At 30.2% G+C, this 6,421-nt stretch overlaps 1 pseudogene; it reads left to right on the top strand.

Annotated features, from left to right (window-relative positions):
* Positions 1 to 916: 916 nt before the first annotated feature.
* Positions 917 to 5,890, top strand: LOC124918592 (annotated as a pseudogene).
* Positions 5,891 to 6,421: the final 531 nt, after the last annotated feature.

Here is a 6,421-nt window from a genome sequence, read left to right as displayed (position 1 = left end):
TAATGGATACTTGAGTCGGATTGTGGGTTGACCCGCCCATAAACTTAAAACGGTTAAAAATAAAATTAAAAGTGATATAGGTATCGCTCAAATTTGCAATCTAATAAAAATAAGTACAACCCTTTAACCAACTAGGCTAATAACACTTTATATTTTAAATTAAATACCAAATTTGATGAACGTGGTGGTTCATCAATAATTTTTAATCGGTCATAAATCTTTTTTGACTCTGCGCTATAGATTTCACTATTATTAGTGAGCAATAATGGAAGATTTCCTTCATATTTATAGGGATAGGGGCCATAATTCATATGGATATAGTAAGTTTCGTCTGAACTATTTTAATGGTAGTCTTTACATTTTTCCTTTCACTCGTAGTATGAGGAAGAAGTGGACTTTAGAGGTCAAACTAATTGAGTTAAGGAATCAAACTGTATCAATTGTTTTAAAGATCGTTATGCAATGTGAGAGTAAATGGATACTTGAGTCCGATTTTGGGTTGACCCGCCCATAAACTTAAAACGGTTAAAAATAAAATTAAAAATGTTATCACATTTTTACCGTAATATTTTTTTTCATAATTTTTTATATATTACTCGTAATGTGTTAGTACATGTTAGTAGATTTTAAAGACTAAATACTATATACATTCTCAAATTGTTAAGTTTTTTTTAGCATTGTATTGTGCTTTATTTAATTAGGATGAGATATCATTAGTATGACTAATCACCCGTTACAGAGAACGTGGAGAGACTGTTTAACTTACAGAGAAGATGGTTAACCGAAGAGACACTGAAAACTAGCCAATAAAGTTTATATATACATTTATACTCCTAGCAATTTATCTTCCTTCATTACCCAAACCACATGAATCAGCTATGTAACTATACAACAAAAATTATACTCATTTTTTATAATGATAGGGAAATGGAAAGGACCGGGGATCGGAATTGATCTGGGTACAACCTACTCATGTGTTGGAGTATGGCAGCATGACCATGTTGAAATTGTAGTCAACGATCAAGGCAACAGAACCACTCCTTGTGTTGCATTCACCGATACAGAGCGGTTAATCGGGGATGGGGCTAAGAATCAGGTTGCTACAAACTCTATCAACACTGTTTTTGGTAAGTTTATGCTTAAGTTATATATTATTCCTCTATTTTTATAATGGAATTAATTGCATATATAATTTCCCTTAATAACATTTTATGGTTCAGATGCAAAGAGATTGATCGGTAGAAAGTTTAGTGATCCGTACGTCGGTACAAAGTGACACCAAGTACTGGCCATTTAAAGTGATTTCTGGGCCAGAAGACAAGCCAATGATTGTTGTCAAATACAAAGGCAAGGAGAAGCAGTTCTATGCGGAGGAAATATCTTCCATGGTGTTAATCAAGATGAAGGAGGTTGCCGAGGCCTTTTTGGGATCACCCGTGAAAAATGCTGTCGTTACAGTCCCGGCCTACTTCAACGACTCTCAAAGACAAGCCATCAAAGATGCTGGTGTAATTTCTGGTCTCAATGTGATGCGTATTATCATTGACCCAACAACTTCTGCGATTGCCTATGGTCTACACAAGAGAGAAGATAACGTAGGATTGAAGAATGTCCTTATTTTCGACTTTGGTGGAGGCAAGGGCGAATCCAGAATTATTATTTTTTTGCCTGGAATATAAAAATGAGAAGGAATTCTTTTTCTTATGGATGGTAAAAATTATATGTACTACACTATTAACATTAATACCTTTACTAAAATAAAACAAATATACAAATTTAAAAAGTGATAATATCACTTTATTTATAAAAATTTTTTATACATTTAAAATTGGGAAGAATGTCAATTTTATGTATCAAGTTGAGTCAAGGTGTCAAATTTATCTATTTAGTATTCAAATTCTATTTATATATATTAACTTGTTAGAAGGTGTCAATTTTATTCAAATTAACAGAAAATATATAACAGACGTTAAAATTTAACCAAATCTATATCCAGTATTCATTTTTTAATCTTCACCGTTTTAATTATTTTTCTCTTCATACAAATCATAACAAACACCAAATAACTCTTCTCTTTCATCCCGCTTTTACCATCCTCCCCAACTTTTACAATGGTCTCCCAATCACCCCATCCAAAGCCTCCACAATTTACAGTTAAACTGGATATCTCCTTTATCGTCGTTTACACAGGTCTACTCGGCTTCCACCTCTTGGGAGCTTATTTAGGTCAAAGAAACTTCTATTATTTTCTCGGCACCTAAATTCAAGCACAGTCTTCAAATGACTGATCTGAAACTATTTTTACCATAAAACAAATTATATTTCAATGATCAAAATATGTCATCCTCGACTGTCCAATAATACATCTTCCTACCGCATATCGCTCTCCCCTTTCACCAATACGCCATCCTCCCAAAACAAATCCAGAGTGAAGACATTCCCTCCGTGACCATGGACTCTATGAGAAAAGGCAAAAGCTGGGACCCTCTCAGGCGCAAGCTCGTTCATTGCGAGCTGAGCAATTCGGTAGTCCAACAAGTGCCACTCCAATTCAATCAAATTTAAGAAAAACAATTAACAGACAATGTTTTTTCCCAATCGGTTGGGGGAGGATTCAAAACAACGATTCTGGGTTAGGATGGGAGGCTTCTGTCACATCGACAAACATTTAGGGTTTTACTGGGGACAAACGTTTAGGGTTTTATTGGGAAAGACTTCGGTCACAACGATAATGGTTTAATGTTAAAAATGAAGTTAAAAGGGTTAAGAGGTTGGGATATGAGAATGATTAATATTTGTTTATGTCTTGTTTGAATAATGAATTTTGAAAAGAATGAGAAGTTAAAAAAATAATTATAAAATAACAGCTTGACAAAATTTTAACGGTGTTAAAATATTTTTGTTAATTGGAATAAAATTGACACATTTTGACAAGTTAATATATATAAATAAAATTTTGATACTTAGTAGATAAATTTGACACCTTGCTCCAACTTCATACCTAAAATTGACATTCTTCCCATTTAAAATTATATAATTAAAGAAAAATTAGGTTAAGACGTCTGAAGAAGTTAAATCAATTATGTTTTAAATAAAGAAAATATTGAAGTCTAATTTAATGAATTTCAGTCTAGTTTAGTGAGAATATAAAAACCAAACAAAATATAAAAATAAGAAGAAAAAAATACAAAATTATTGTCAAAAAACATATTATTAAGTAGGTAGATACTCGGTGAAGACAATTATATAATATTAATGCATATAAATGGTTTTGAAAGAATAAATAATATATCAATTTATATATTTAAGTAAACGAACCAAATCAATATTATTTTTGAAATAGTTTAAAATTAAGAAATATAAAAACTATTTTATCTTTATATTTATATAAATTATTATTTTAATCTTTATCATGTAATTTTAAAATAAATAATAATATTATATGATTTAAATTATTTTATATATAATTTCTTATACTTTAATTTATATAAATAAATCTTATTTATATATTAATTAAAATTTATGTATTATTATAAATATTTGTATATTTGAAAATATTGTTTATTTAAAATAAAATATTAATAATAATTATTTTAATAAAATTATATTTAAAATTAGAATTATGAATTAGATATAAATTTAATATATAATAATATAATATCATTATTTATATAATTAATTATTATATTTTAAAATATAATAAAGAAATTAAAATTAAGTATTTTGATCACCTTGCCTCCCATTTAAAATTCATCTACAACACCAAATGCTCAATTGATTAAACTAATATATATATATATATATGAGAAATGATTAGGTGAAGGAATTTGGCAAGAGAATTTGGTGAGGCAATGATTTGGCATAATATCAAATAATTTCTTTTTTTTTCTCTCTTTCTTCTCACTTTTACATTTTCCAAGTCATTTTCTCACCAAATTCTCTTTCTCTATAGTCCTCTCTATATAAATAATTTAGAGACTTAAGTGGGCTATAACCAATAATGGGCATGTCTTTAAAGTGAAAGTCACGCCATTAATGAGGTAGTGCCTGAATCCAATCAATAATTGAAAAAGGTTAATCTTTAAATTTCTCTCTCACCACTAATTCATAAAAACTTAATTAAAGGAGGAAATAATATATTAAATTATTTTATATTCTTTTTTTAAGTAAAAATAACATAATAATTTTAAATCACCTTTATAAATATATATGTATTAAATTATTATATATATTTTTGTTACGAAGGAATAACACAATAATTTAAAAAATTATTATTAATTAAATATATATTCAATTATTATTATTTGTTAATAACAAATTAATGTTATATATGTTTTGTATAGTATCATTAAATCATTATATACAACATAATAATTAAAAAAATATATTATTAATTAAATATATATCATATTAATTTTATTTAGTAGTGAAATAAAAATTATAACATAATAATTTAAAATCTTTAATTAAATATATATAAATTGTATTAATATTATTATATGTGGGTGATGATTTAAAGGAAAAAATTATGCATTAAATTATTATATATATTTTTTAGGAGAAATACTATTATAATTTTAAATAATTATATTATTTTTCGTTAAAACAAAATATATAATAATTTAATATATTAGTTTTTCCTTTAAATTCTCAACTATAGTTAAGTTTATGAGTTAATGGTGAGAGAAACATATTTTATGATTGACATGTGTCATTTAGTGAATAGATTCAGGCAGTGGTAGCATCGAACGAACCCCATTAATGGGCATGTCTTTAAAGTGAAAGGCCACGGCTGGTGATACCTATTTGGGAGGACTTTGACAACAGAATGGTGAATCATTTTGTGCAGGAATTCAAACGCAAGAAATACAAAGACATAAGTGGAAACCCCGTACTCTAAGTAGGCTTTGCATGGCATGCGAGAAGACAAAGAGGACTCTTTCATATACTACCCAGACCACTATAGAGGATGGTGTTGACTTTTATTTCAAATTATCTAGATAAGTTTGAGGAGATAAACATGGATCTATTTATCAAGCTGGCCCGGGCTGTAGTCCGGGGAGCCTTATGTATTTTATCAATAACGACGGTAATTTACCGTCGTTTTTGGTTATTTTCCGTCGCTAAAAGGTTATGTTTCGTCGCTAAAAGACATTGGTGACAGCAAACTATAAAACTAGCCCGGATAGATTTTTTTAATAAAAAATTAGCCCGGGTAGTTTTCAAATCCTGACTTCGCCCCTATATTTACTAAGTGTATGGAAACGGTTAAGAAATGCTTGAATGATGCCAAGATGGAGAAAAACAGTATCCATGATGTTGTTCTAGTTGGTGGGTCTACTAGAATTCCCAAAGTGCAAAAGCTTCTTAAGGATTTCTTGGATGATAAGGAACTCTGTCAGAGCATCAACCCTGATGAGGCTGTTGCCTATGGTGCTGCAGTTCAAGCTGCCATTTTGTGTGGTGAGAAAAATAACAAAATTCAAGATCTCGTACTTCTCGACGTCACTCCTCCCTCTCTTGGAATTGAGACTACGGGAGGTATAATATCGGTCATAATTCCTAGGAACACTACGATTCCCACAAAAGTGGAGGAGGTTTATGTTACATGTGATGACAACCAATTGAGTTTTTTGATTGATGTGTTTGAGGGTGAAAGAGCAATGACGAAAGACAATAACTTGCTTGGAGAATTTGATCTGTAAGGAATTCCCCGGCACCAAGGGGTGTTGGTGAAATCACTATATGTTTCGATATAGATGCAAATGGGATATTAAACGTTTCAGCAAAGGTAAATGCAACCGGTGAGAAAGATGAGATGACAATAGTGAATGAGAAAGGGAGGTTAATGACAAAAGAGATAGAGAAAATGGTGCAAGAGGCAAAGAAGTACAGAATAGAGGATAAGGAGCTCAAGAGAGGAGCGGAAGCAAGGAATGATGTTTGAGAATGATGCTTATAAAATGAGAAAGAAAGCCAAGAAGTTGACATATGGTGACAAGTGGAAGATAGAGGAGGTCATAGCTGAGACATTTATATGGCTAGACCACCATCAGCTTACTAACAAAGCGTATGTGAGGTTAAGCTTAGGGAGTTGAAAAAAGTGTGCAATCGCATAATTTGCAAGGCTCAAGCTACTAGTTTTGGGGGACCCAAGATTCTGAAAAGTTAATGAATATTGCATTTCTTGATTCTCTTTTTATTTTTGTTCTCTATTTACTAGAATTGACTTGGAATATATATGATATAACGGTAACCAACATATGAACTCCTTCTCAAAGTAATTTTGTATTTATAACTCATTAGATGTAATATCTGAATTTAAAAGTAAAAGAATAAAAATAAATGACTTCATATATAAATTATAAGTGGCTTCATTGGTAGGTGCCTCAGCTGGATGAATGTTGAAGGGAAGGCGGAA

The sequence above is a fragment of the Impatiens glandulifera genome, unplaced genomic scaffold (genome assembly GCF_907164915.1).
Source record: "Impatiens glandulifera unplaced genomic scaffold, dImpGla2.1, whole genome shotgun sequence".
Taxonomy (NCBI): domain Eukaryota; kingdom Viridiplantae; phylum Streptophyta; class Magnoliopsida; order Ericales; family Balsaminaceae; genus Impatiens; species Impatiens glandulifera.
Note: the sequence above shows the minus strand (reverse complement) of the source record. Positions and strands in the feature narration are given on the sequence as shown.